General features: G+C 38.7%; 1 pseudogene; it reads right to left on the bottom strand.

Moving 5' to 3' along the window:
* Positions 1-6,333: 6,333 nt before the first annotated feature.
* On the bottom strand, positions 6,334-7,641 carry LOC102845931 (annotated as a pseudogene).
* Positions 7,642-14,362: the final 6,721 nt, after the last annotated feature.

Genomic DNA, 14,362 nt, shown 5'->3' with positions numbered 1-14,362 from the left:
CAGTTGAAACATTGAGCTCAAGCTTCGGTATCATTTTGTTCAGTTATATGAGTGTACAGGTTGCTATAAGTCAGAGGCCTCTCAATAGTGCCTAACAACAGGAGAAGTATTTTGCATTTAGACTTGAGCAGTCTTGGAGTGGGAAATCTGGGTGTTGAAGATGGGAAGAAACTACTTTGAATGTCTGGAGGGTTTTTGTTGTTTTTATAAGAAAACGAGACATGAAGGTAAAGTGGTTCTTGCTCCCATGTGGTGGTGGTGTTTGTTATCAAGTTGGAACTGACCCAAAGCTGACCCTTCAGTGGGTTTTCAGAGGCAGTAGTAAATTGCGAGGGAGGAGATTTCTCATTCTCCCTCAGAGCACCCTCCTCATCTTCAGTCGCCCTGCCCTCAACCTTCCCCTTTGGACTTTAGTTTACATCTTACTATTCCTTCTTCTTTTACAATAATGGTCTTATGCACTATTTGTCCTTATGAGACTGAGTTAGTTCATTTAGCATAATGGTCTGTAGCCATTCTTGTTACAGAGTTGTTGGGTTTATTTTGTTTTTTACATTGTTGTCCCTGAGTGTTACATAGCATTCCATCATATGAATGTGCCATAATTTCTCAATTCATTATTTTTGGGGGACATTTAAGCCATTTCCATGTTCTCACTATTATACATGATACTACTATGAACATCAGTGTACAAATCTTCATTTGTGTCCAGTTTTTTTTTCCTCAGGGTATATTCAGAGCAATGGAATAGCTGGACAATATGAAATTTCTATGTTTAGCTTTTTGAGGAAATACCAAACTGCTTTCCAAAATGGTTTTATCATTATACAATCCAACCAGCAGTGAATGAGAGTTCCAATATTTCCAAATCGTTTCTAACATGTATTGCTTGTTGTCCTGTTTAACTTTTCCACTGTTACTGGGATGAGATCATATCTCATTGTGGTTTTGATTTGCATCTCTCTTTTTGCCAGTGATTTTGAACATTTTCTCATGTGCCTGTTGGCCATCCACCTTTCTCAGTGAAAAGAGTTCTACTTATTTTGTAATCATGTTATCAGTCTTCTTGTGGAGACCCTGAAGTATACTTTAAACTTTCGTTATGAGACTCTTGTCTGAGAATACATTGCTAAATGTTTTTTCCCCAGTAAGTTAGTTTTCTTTTCATCCTATTGGAAAAACAATCTGTTGCACATGCAGACTTAATCTTTAGGAAGTCCCATTCATCGATATTATCCTTTCCTATTTGTTCGTTTCTTGATATATTTTTCCAGCTTACTTATATCAGGCCTTCTAAGTTTAGTCTCATTGTGGCTCTTATGATCATAATGATTTGGGGCTTTACCCCTGGATCTCTGATCCTCAAAAGAAAAATATCAAGTAAAATATTATAGTTAAATTCTATAAAATCAAAGATAAGGATAATGTGAAAGATAGTGAAATTCGGAGCCTGAGAAAACAGAGTCACCTACAAAGAACCAATCAGATTAAGTTCTGATTTCTCAGCAGAAACCATGCTAGCAAGAAGTTAATGGATTGGTACATATAGAAGGCTGAAAGAAAATAATTGCCAGCAGAAGTTCCTGTACCCAGCAAAGATGTCCAACAAATGTGAAGAAGAAATTAATTTTCAAAAAAGCAGGAACTCAATGAATTCATGAAAACAAGACCTACTCTACAAGATATTCTAGGGAAAGTCCTTCACATGGAGATACTAAAGGAAAATAGATGGTTTATAGTAACTAAAAATAAGAAAAAAAGAAATACAGCAAAATGGCAGTAAAGCTTGGCCTTTTAACAGTCACACTTAATGTAAATGGATTAAATGCACCAATTAAGAGAGAAAGTATCAGAATGAATAAAAAGACAAAACTTATCAATATCTTGCCAACAGAGACACATATATAAAACAAGGAAAAGCCTAAAAAAATCAAAGAATGGGGGAAAATATACTAACAAAATGGCATCCACAAAAATCAGAAATGACAATACTATTCTCTGAAAAAATAGACTTCAAGATGAAAACCACCATAAAAAAATAAAGAAAGGCACTATGAAATGATTAAAGGCACAATAGGTCAAGAAACCATTAACTTAGTGAACATCTTATACATCAAATTATAGACCTGGAAAAGATATAAAACAATAGTTAACAGATTTGAAGTAAGAAATAGACAGCCCCACAATAGTGGTAGGATACTTTAACATACCACTATAACCAAAGAATGGGTCAACTCAAACTTAACAAAGATGCAGAAGATCTAAATTAGACAATCAGCCAATTTGACCTTGGGGATGTATTCAGGATACTGCACCTAACTAAATCTCAACTCACTTTCTTCTCAAGTACACATAGTACATTCTCTAGAATTGTTCATATATGAGGGTAAAAGGCAATACTAAACAAATTAAAAATCATTGAAATAATACAAAATATCATTTCAGACCACAATGCCAAACACTAGAAATTAATGACAAGACGGTAAAGTTTATAAAACCATGTCAGGCTAAATAATACCCTTCTAGAACACAGTTGGGTTATAGAAGAAATTTAAAAAAGAAATTAAAAAGTCCTTTTCATATACACTTTTCATAATATTCAGACATTTAATAAAGAATTACTAAAGGCATCTGTATGTTAGGTGCTGGGGAATGCAAATGTAAAAATGACAAGGACTGTTTTTGTTCTATAGGTATTATAATCTAGGACTGGAGGATAAAAATAAGCACAAGCACACAGATAAAGACTATTAAAAATTAAGCTGAACACTTCAAAACAAAAATAGACACACATACTTCTTCACTTACTGTATCCAGTCCAAAATGTTATATTAATAACAATGGTGGAAGAAAACACCTGGTTAAATTACCTTAAAACCAGGTAAAGGTCCAGAGTGTTTTTGTGTGTTTTGTGGTTTATTATTCTTTTTTTTGGGGGGGGGACAAACAATGATGATCATTTCTTTCCCCATATTAACCAAGTGTACAAATGAGATGCCGAAGACCAAAAAGTTAAGCTGTGTAGCATGCAGATCACATGATAAACCCAAACCAAACGCTGCTGTGGAGTTGATTCTGAATCGCTGTTACTAAGCAACAGGTTAGAACTGCCTCAGGAGGTTTCCCAGGCTTCACCTCTTTACAGATGCCACATTTTTCTCCTGCAGAGTTGCTACAGGGTTTGAACTACCAACCCTTCTGTTAGTGACTGAGCCCATTATTCTCTGCACATAATTGTTGTATACTGTTGAGTCTGAATCAACTCATAGCTAACCCTTCAGTGGGTTTTCAGTGGTTTTTTTAATGTAATAACTTGCGTGGAAGGAGGTTGACCAGAGCATCTAATGGATTCAAACCACATGCCTTTTGGTTGACAACTCCTCTCCTTACTATTAAGCCACTAGAGCTCCACTATTAATTGTTGTTGTTATGTGCTGTCGAGTTACTTGTGACTCATAGTGCCCCTATGCATAATAGCCCTGAATCCGGCCCTGTCCTGAGCCAGTCTCACTATCTCCAACACCTAACCCCATTACCCCACATATTATGTCTATCCATCTCATCTGGGGTCTTCCTCTCATGCACTATCCCTTCACCCTTCCAAGCATGATGTCCTTCTTCAAATACTGGTCCCTCCTGGCAACATGCCCAAAGTATGTGAGATGGACCTTCAGAATCCTTGCTTCCAGAAAGTAACTTGGTTTTACCCTTTCCAGAACAGATCTGTTTATACTTTTGGCAGTCCATGGTATAGGGTCAGGTATTTTAGATGTGACAGTGCTTCTATCTTGAGTCTCAAGTTTTTAATTTCTTCCATTCTACCTCTTCTCTCAATTTTGGATGCAAATAAAGTTAAAAGAGGGAGAGAAAAGCCAGATGTCAGAGTGTCAGATCATTAGCCTCTAAGTTAGGTACTTCTAAACTTTGTAGAATCTCAACCTGGCCTGCAGCCTCGTGGTTGCCCATCCCAGTAGAGCTACAACTTTGGGTCAGGAGTCAAAGAGAAGACAAAGAAGTAGTGGTCATTTTACTTCAAATTCTATCATCTGCTATTTGCCTGCTTGAACATTGTGGGTCAATAATTAGCATATCCCAGTAAATGATGTTTCTATGGATAACAAGAAGTCCAGTGGACCATATTAGGAAAGGATCCATCCTAGCTGCAAATCCTAACTCAATCAACTGTCTGGTTTGGCATAAGCTGATCTATTCATCCGAACTTATGATATAAAACCTTGGAGATTAGTAAGCTTTGACTAGCATCTGGAGGAAAAAGAACTTCCCATGGACCACCTCTAAAACGGCTCCTGGAACCTGAGGCCAAAAGACATGGGAATTAAAGCCATATCACCTGGGTTTAAGCCCTGCCACTTGCTGTGTGTCTCTGGGGTTCGCTTTGTTACTTAAGAGTAAGAATATCAGATTATATTTCTCCTAAGAGCCCTTTCACATTGGCCTTTCCATTACAATGCCTTGATGAGTTTCTGTAACCCCATCTCATTTCTAAGGAGTCACCTGGAAATTTTGGTGCAAGTATAAAGATGTAGCTGGTAGGTGCATGTGACTTACTAGTTAGTTACCTTTGAGTCCATTGTGACTTGTGGTGAACCTATATAAGTGTACAGCCAAGATGGAACCTACCCATAGCTGCTCCTCTGTCAGGTTTTCACAGGTAGTCAATCACATGGGTAAATTCCCATTTTTTCTCATGACTTTTAACTACATGCCTTCAGGACTGCAGTGCAGCTTCTTAACCACTAGGCCATCAGAGGGTTTTAATTTATTTATTTTTTAATAGTAAAACTCTAAGAGCAGTTTTATGTGCAACAGCAACAATCTTAGTTTCTGTCTCATTACATATAAAAGGACACTCCAAACTTTTCTGTAGAGTTTTAACAAGGTTTATTATAAATATTTCCTGACACAATAGAGGCTCCTAAAATATAATTCTTAATGTTATTATTACACATATTTATCCCAAGAGCAATGACTCTTTTTAAAAATATCATGGTAAGAGAATCAAAACCCTGAGTAAAGTCCACCATGGTCACTTCTTGTAACAGATTCCATTCTTGTATTTCTATTCCACTCAGGCTTATTTATTTATCTTTTTGAACAGTGGAAACTCATCTGGAAACTTAATCTCTCTCCATTAAAGAGAGACGTTCTTGATGTATGACTAATTGTGCCAAATGGACTAAGATGACTGCTCTCTTAAGGTAGGAAATTATATATTAAAAAAAAAAACAAGAGAGAATTGAAAAGAGAAATACATAGAAGTTGTATACATATGGTATAACCGTATAAGACACAGTTCATTTGTAAACACCACTGTAAATTTGCATATATCTCTTCTCTTCCTCCAGATTTTGCTCATGGGAGAGACAATTTATTCTGTGAATTTAGCCATTATATGTTAACATACATGCTGATTTAATCATACTGGTCAACATTTCTTTTTACAGCATCCAGACAGCTTGTGCATATAACTTCATGCAGCTTTTATTTTGTCACCAAGTGGCAGCCATATGGAAGACAGTTGAAATGTGATTTGATTATATAACTTTATGCACATAATTAGAGTCATGCTGGGTTAGTGGAGAGAACAGGTAGTATTATTGTGTTTGTTAGGTGCCATCGCTTTGACCTATCCTATGAACAATAGATGTGAGCCTTGCACTATCCTGCACCATCTCCATGATCTCTATTGTGCGTAAGCCCATTGCTGAAGTTACTGTCAATGCATCGTATTGAGGGTATCTGCACTTTTGCTAACCTTGTACTTTCTCTAGTGTGAGGTTTCTTTCCAAGGACTGCTCCCTCCTGAGAATGTGCCCCAGTACGTGAAACAGAGTTTCAGCATTCTTGTAACTATGGAGTTCCCTGGTTGTGCGTCCTCCAAGATCTATTTGCAAATTATTTTGGAAGTTCATGGGCTAGTCAATAATCTTTGCCAAAGCCACAATTCAAAGGCATCAATTCTCTTTTCTTTTTGTTTATTCAGTGTTTAGACACAATAAAAAATGCCATCTCTTACAAGAAGTGCATTTTCTTTAAACAGTCAAGCACTTTTTAAGGAGGTCCTTGACAGATTATCCCAATACAACATATTTTCAATGTCTTTTTTCTACTTAAGACTGGGAATGTTTTATTAAAAATGCATCAGAAAACTAGACAAAGTGTCTTTGTGAAGAGAACTTTGTTCAAAATGTTCAAGTTTTAAGACATAGGTCACATGGCTGCATACGAATTAGCTGGTGAGACCACAGCTTTTCAATGATTAAAACACAACCAGCTTCCCTGTAAAAGCAGCACCTTTATGACATTTTAACTTTAGTATTCTTTGCCTTCTTCTTCACCCTCTTCTTCAACAGAATCCATACCCTCCTCCTCATGTTCTTTCTCAAGGGCAGCCATGTCCTCACAGGCCTCAGAAAACTCTCCTTCCTCCGTCCTCTCACCCACCAGAGAAAAAAGGTACACTCGACATATGCCAGATCAAATGTGTGGTTCAGGCAAGCACAGGCCACAGCAATGGCTATGGTTTTGCTCAGCATGCACACAGTTTGCTGTACGTTGGGTAGGTCTCCACCGGGCACTATAGTGGGAGGTTGGTAATTAGTACTAACCTTAAAGTCCATGGGACACCAGTCTACAAACTGGATGGTATATTTGGTCTTGATGGTCAATAGCAGCATTGACATCCTTAGAAACCACATCACTATGGTATAACATACAGCAAGCCACATTTGAGTCACATTTCACCATCTGGTTGGCTGGTTCAAAACAAACATTGGTAATTTCTGCTACAGAGAGCTTTCTTAGTAGAAATAGCAGGGCATATGGGACAAGAGGGAAGGGGATGCAGGGATAGAGCACCAAGTTTGTCTGGAATTCTGTCCAATCAGCTTTCAGAGGACCATCAAAACTGAGGGAAGCAGTGATAGAGGACATAATTTGGCTTACTAACATATTCAAGTTAGAGAAGGTTGGGTGTTCAATATCAAGGTTTCTACAGCTGATGTCATAGATAGCCTTGTCTACCAAGGAGGCACAATCTGAGTATTCCAGCTGGCTTAGGAGGTGAGAATGGAGTCGTAAGGCTCAACCACAGATGTGGAAATCTGGGGGATGGGGGGTGGTTCTGTGTAAATGGAGAACTTTAGTTTGGACTTGTTGTCATAATCAACAGTTAGTTGATCCATCAGTAGGGATGTGAAGTTCGAACTAGTTCCCCACCAAAGCTGGGAGAAAACCAAGAATCCCTGGAGACCTATGCACTGGTCAAAAACCAACTCCGTCAGTCCTTACCAACGGTGTATTGTTCATGAGCATAGATATTGGCAGCATTTTCCTTGCCTTAATGAGTTGCTTAGGGTGGAGGAGTTGGCGGTAGGTGCCCGTGTGAATTTCATCAATGACTGTGGGCTCCAGGTCTACAAGCACCGCCCTGGTCACATGCTTGCCAGCACCAGTCTCACTGAAGAAGGAGTTGAAGGAGTCATCCCCTCCCCCAGTGGTCTTGTCACTTGATGTTTGGCTAACAGGCTGGATGTTGTGTTCCAGACAGTAGAGCTCCCAGCAGGCATTGCCAATCTCGACACCAGCCTGGCAGACGTGGATGGAGATGCACGCATACATGTTCATTGTTTCGTGGTTCCAAGGAGAAGGTGGAGAAAAAGAGGGGGAGTTGTTGCTTCTTACAGAGTGACTCTTAGGCGGTCATTGTAAGAAAACTCCTCTTTTGATATCTTGACTGCTGCTACCATAAATATTGATTTTGGATCCAAGTAAAATGAAACTGTTGGCAATTTCAGTCTTTTACCATCTATCATTAGTCCATTTGTGAGGGGTTTTGTTTTCCTAATGTTGAAATGGAACCCATTTTGGGAGATGTAAGACTTTTCTTTAGTGTGTGATTTAAGTCTTCTTGACTTTCTCAAGGTTGCAATAGCTTTATAATAAGGTTGTTGATTAGTCTTCTTTGAATCCTGATGACACATTCTGCATAGAATCCAGCCTCAAATAATTTGTTCAACATAGAGTTTTAATACTTATGGAGAAAATATACAACCCTGACACACACTTTTCCAGATATTGAACAAGCAGTGTTCCTTGCTTTGTTCAAATAATGACTTCTTGGTCAACATTTTCAGTGTTAGCCATAATTTGGTATAATCAATATGGTCAAGTGCCTTTGCATAGTCAGTAAGATCTAAGTAAGCCACTTTCTATTATTCTCTGCTTAAAGCCAAGATATATTTGACGTCAACAATAATATCTCTTGTGACAAGCTTCTTCTGAATCTAGTTTAAATCTCTGGCAGTTACCTGTAAACAGATGTTTGTTAATAATCTTAACAGTGCTTACTTATATATGATATTCATTATATTGTTCGATAAACTGACAGATGAGTAATAGCTGTTGTTATTTGTGTAAGATTCCATCATTTTCACTACAACTCTTAATTACCCTATTGTAAAAAGAGCAAGAGCCACATAGGGGGATGGCCATGTGTGACCTTTGTGATCTTCACAAGGGGGAATTGTTCCAGTCAAAACCATCAGCAACAAAAAACCCAATTCCCATGAGGTCTGACAAGTCTCCCACACTCTTATCCCTTTTTCTACTCATCTTAATACCAATCTTACTGCTTTTTTAGGTCCAAAATCTAATGTGATTGCTCACAGACCACACAAAGCCATATTAGGGAAGGTAGAAGGTTATAATCCAGGCTAATAGAAGGATTCAGAAAGGACAGCTTCTGAAATGAGCTCACAGGCACCTCAGCCTTGAGCCTTGTGGCTTAAGGCCAGTGTTACAAAGTTTCAGTCCTGCCAAAATTGGATTTCCAAGCCCCCCACCCCAAGTTATCCAACAAATTTGGGCAAAGGCTCTTAGCCTTTGGTTCTGTCTGTGGGGCATAGCATTCAGCTCCGTCTCATGCCAGGTACTTCTGGTCTTCTGCTTCAGCTATTGCTGCTGCTGTAGGTATAGCTGGATCAAGAAATTCTGGGACTGAAGGACGTATTATATGCTCTTGCTCTTCCTCCTCCTTTTTTTTTAGTATTTTAGAACATCTGTATTATAATATTTTAATTATTTTTTTAATTTATTATTAATTTCAGTAAAAATTTACAGAGACTTTGGATTTCCATTCATTCATTGTTGCACTTTTCTCCCCTCTCAACCCTCCCTCACTAGTACACTACCCTCTTGGAAAAGTAAAAGAAAAATTCTTTCATTGTTTTACAAACCCTCCCCCAGGTCCATTCCAACATGTACCCTTTGCTGTAGACTCCTGTCATGACAAAAATACCTAGTTTTCTCCCTCATCTGTTTCAATGCAGTATACATTATTGAACCCATCTTTCTCAGTCTCTCCCCATCCCCAAGGTCATTCCTGTTTTGCAACAATGGCGTCATGCAGTAGTTGTCCTTTCATCACTGAGATACCCATTTTGAATAATAGCACATGAGTTCCTTGTTTTTCAATGCAGCATAGTATTCCATTGTGTGAATGTACCACAGCTTCTCTATCCATTCGTTTGTTGATGGGCTCTTAGGTTGTTTCCAACTCCTTGCTATTGTGAACAAAGCCGGGATAAACATGGGTGTGCATATATCTGCTTGGATGTCAGTTACGGTCTCTTTGGGATATATTCCCAGTAGTGGAATTCCTGGGTCAAATGGTATCTCTGTTTGTAACTTTTTGAGAAAGTGCCATACCGCCTTCTCCTCTTTCTGCTGTTAGATTCATTCAATTTAATGGCAAGGCCAGCCAATCTCCTTGTAGATTGGTGAGACTAACCAATCCCTTTGTAGATAAGCTAATATACCTTATTTGCATATCCCTGCCCATCCACATGGCAAAGTCAAATTCAGTGATTAGGAAAGCCATCTTGAAAACAGAACTCTATACCTATGAAGGACAGACAGATCTGAACTCTGCCCTGTCCTGTGCCATCCTTATAATTTCTGCCACGCTTTAGCCCATTGTTACTATGCCAGTCACTGTGCAAATCCACTTAATTGAGGTTTCTTCTCTTTCTTCATTGACACTCCACTTTTCTGAGCATGCTAGATGTCCTTTTCCAAGGACTAGCCCCCTCCTACCAACATTCCTAAAGTTTTACCATCCTCACTAAATAAAACTCTGGCTACACACTCTCCAAAATATACTTTTTAAAATTTATACTAGTGGAGGCAAGTAACATTTTAAAAACCCAATCCATTGCCATCAATTAAGAACCAACTCATAGCTTATCCTCCAGCAGGTCTTCAGAGTCTAAAATGTACCAATTTAGTGGACTGCTATGCGTATCTGGTGGCCTAGTGATAAAAAGCTGTGTAGCAATCCCAAAGGCATGCAGTTTGAATCCACCAGCTGCTCTGTGGCAGAAGGATAGGAAATCTACTCCCATGTGATTTACTACCTGTAAAAACCTACTGGAGGTAAGCTATGGATTAATTCTGAAATGATGGTGTGCAACCAGTGACCTAGTGTTAAGGATGATTGCAGTATCAAGTTTGAATCCACCAGCTCCTCAGTGTGTGAAAAAGGAATAATCTCCTTCTGTACAATTAGCAACCACTGAAACAGATCTGAGGGTCAACTATGAGTTGGTTCTGACTCCAGGGCAGGCACATGACAACAACAGCAACAATACATTACCCGAAGTTACCCATCTTCGAAATTGCAGTTAATGGATACAAATTTCCTACTTTGGGGCTGACAGCATAATTCTTTACCCACTAAGTCTCCACAGTACATTTTGCTTTTGTTAGGTGATGTCCAGTTGAGTACAACTCACAACTCTATGAACAGCCAATCTGAACCCTGTTTTATCCTGTGTCATCTTCACAATCTTGGACCCACTCATAGCCATTATGGTAGTCATCATGTCAGCCCATCAGGTTAAGGGTCTTGCTTTCTTTGACCACCTCTCCACCGTCCTAGGCATGATTTTACTCACCAAGGAATAATGTCTCCTAGCAATAGGTCCAATTACTTGAATCCACAATCAACAACCTTGGAACTAACAGTCAGGAAACCAAGAGACATGTTGCCCTGGAAAAGTCTGCAGTTAGAGCCCTCTCCACATTATTAAGGAGTAATGATGTTAGTTTGAGGCCAAAGGTGTTTTAGATTCAAGCCATGGTCTTTCTGATCACTTATTTGCTATGTATCTAGAGCTGGACAAGGACCGACCAGTCCTTAGAGAAGGACATCATGCTTGGGAGGGTCAAGGGACAGGAGGAGAGAGGAAGACCCTAGATGAGATGGATTGACTCAGTGACTGTGATAACGGGGGTTGATGTGTCGGAGACAATGAAATTGGTTCAAGATAGAGCAGGGTTTACAGCTGTTGTACACAGGGTAGCTAGCTATGAATCACAAGAGACTTGATGGCACATCACAACAACAAGAATTGATGCCTTTGAGCTGTAGTGTTTGAGAACAGTACTGAACATCCCATGGACCGCAAAGAGAACAAGCAAATGTGCTTGGAGAAAGGGCAGACAGTGGTTTCTGGAGGCAAAGATGATAAAACTTTGCCTCACACACTTCAGGCATATTGCTAATAGAGGCTATTCCTAGAGATGGACATGATGCTAGAAAAGGCAGAAGTTTTGCAAAGGAAAGACCCTCAACCAGGTAAATTGACACAGTGACTCCCAAAATAGACCCTCATGTGTCAGGAAGTGTGAGGATCGTACAAGATAAGACAACATTCAGAACTGTTGTTCGTAGGAATGTTAAGGGTTGTACTAGACTTGATGGCACCTAAAAACAAGTAACATGCCCAAAGTATATGAAACAAAGCTTCATCATCTTTGCCTCCAAGGAACATTCTGGCTACACCTTCTTCAAGATATATCTGTTTGTTCTTTGGACAGTCCATGAGATCTTCAGCACTCATCTACAACAATACAGTACAAAGGCATCAATTCTCCTGTCATTCTTAAGTCATTGTCCAGCTGTCAGATGTTTAGCAAATGACTCAAAACCTCATGGCCTCAGTCAGGTACACCTTTGCCCTCAAACTCACATCATCACTCCCAGTCATTTGGAGAGGTCCCTCACTATAGACATTCACAGTACATGTCTCCTGATCTCTTGACTGTTAGTAGCAAGTGTATTGATTATGGATCAAAGCAAGAAGAAGTTGTGGATAGTCTCAATCCTTTCTCCATCTATCATGATGTTGCCTATTAATTGAATGATGAGGATTTTTGTTTTCTAGCTGTTGAGATGTTGAAAATACATGACTTTCACTCCCCTAAATAAATAAATATGTTAGGGACCTCTCCAGGGTACTGAGGAGCAATGGTGTCACTATGGAGACTAAGGTGCATTTGATACAGGCCAAGGTCTTTGCAATCACTTGTTATGCATCAGAGAGTTAGACAATGACTAGGGAGGATATAAGGAGAATTGATGTCTTTGAGCTGTGGTTCTGGAGAAGAGTGTCGAATGTACCATGGACTGCCAAGAAAACAAACAGATTTATCCTAGAGAGAGTTCAATCAGGCTGCTCCTTGGAGGCAAGGATTCTGGGGCTTCGTCTGACATACTTTGGACATGTTGTAAGGAGAGACAGGTCCTTGGAGAGAGACGTCATGCTTGGGAAGGTGAAGGGACAGCGCAGGAGAGGAAGGCCCTCTATGATGTGGATTGATTCAGTGACTGGGGTAATCGGGATGGGAGTGTCAGAAGCAGTGTGACTGGCACGTGATAGAGCAGGGTTTAGGGTTGTTGTACATAGGGTCGCTATGAGTTGTAAGAGACTCGACGGCACATAACAACAACAATGACGACAACAACAACAACAACATTGAAACCATTCATTCCATTTTAGTAGAATTCTGTGGTAAAAATCAAGTTGAACAAAGACTACATTTTGTTGCTTCTGATATTCTACTTGTCACTGTGTTTAAAGGTCACTTAAAATAAATTATATTATTAATATTTACTTAGAAGTTATGTTGAAATTGTTACAATTTACTGTGAAAATAAAATAAGGATTTTTATTATTAGAATTATTTAAAACTTAGGGATGTAGGAAGATAATTCACAGTAGCTTTCTGGATATGCTTAAATATGTATTTCCCATTTGGCATTTCCTTTAAGTAGGACTGGCACGAAGATAAAAATGACAGTTATTTTTTATTTAGCATTTGAAAGATAAAAGTAATAAGAAACTCAGCAAAACTGTAGAATTTTTGTTAGAGAAAATAAGTATATTGACATTCCTTGACTTTTGTATATTGATTTCTTTTGGCTCCAGTTGCTTCCAAACCATTAAGAGTTGGAGTTAATCATTCTTGATATTTTTATTGTCACTTCTCTTATTCATAATGCTAAATAACAACAATACTATTTGGTTTTACTTATGCTCACATTCAGTGCTGTGGTTAAAAAAAATCAAAAGGTAGTATACTTCTACAGTATGTGGTCTTTAGTAGGTTGTTAACTGATGATTTAGCAGACCTCACAGTAGAGATTGTCCTTGATTCCCTTGATGGTCCCAAAGTACTCTCAAGAGTCCTTAGAAACCTTTCAATGCCTTCAAGACAAAACCGCCTCATCACTGACCCTCCAGAGGCTTTTCAGAGGCCATAAATTGAGAAAGACCCTAGATAAGATGGATTGATTCAGTGACTCGGGTAATAGGAGTAGGTGTGTCAGATAATTACATTGGCACAGGATAGAGCAGGGTATAGGGCTGTTATACTAAGGTTGCTATAAGTCACAGGTGACTGGCACATAACAACAACAACAACAACATAAATTGAATGTGAAGAGATTTCTTGCTTTTCTCCCATGGAGCAGCTGGGAGATTCAAACAACTTGCCTTTGATTTAGCAGCACAAGTCCTTATGAAGTAGGCCACCAAAGTTGTCTTAAAAGCAAAAGGAAGTAAGAAAAGAAGCGGAGTGGTCCACTTAGCTAGGCATTGTTGACACTGGAAGTAGAAGAAGGTGGTAAAAAGCCAAAGAATATGGCCAAACTCTATAAGCTGTAATGAAGACTAGAAAATAATTTCTCTCTTGGAGCCTAAAAAAAAAAAAAATACAACCCTGCTGACACCTTCATTCTAGATTGATAAGATTAATTTCAAATTTCTAACCTACAAAATTATACGGTAACATATTTGTGTTGCTTTATGAAAAGTGTTTATGATAGTTTGTTATAGCAGCAACAGAAAACTAATACAGATAGCCAAAAATTCAATATGTTTTAGTGAATGTTTCATAAAAGCCCATTATTAAATAAGTTTTACTTCCTACTGCAACACCTTTGGTATAATTAAAATGTTCTTTATAAATCAAGCTGAGAATCTAACTTAATCATCAG

This window comes from Elephantulus edwardii, unplaced genomic scaffold (genome assembly GCF_000299155.1).
Source record: "Elephantulus edwardii isolate Elephantulus edwardi_28Jun2011 unplaced genomic scaffold, EleEdw1.0 scaffold00031, whole genome shotgun sequence".
Classification (NCBI taxonomy): Eukaryota; Metazoa; Chordata; class Mammalia; order Macroscelidea; family Macroscelididae; genus Elephantulus; species Elephantulus edwardii.
The sequence above is the reverse complement of the archived record's forward strand: the minus strand, read 5'-3'. Positions and strand labels throughout refer to the sequence as shown.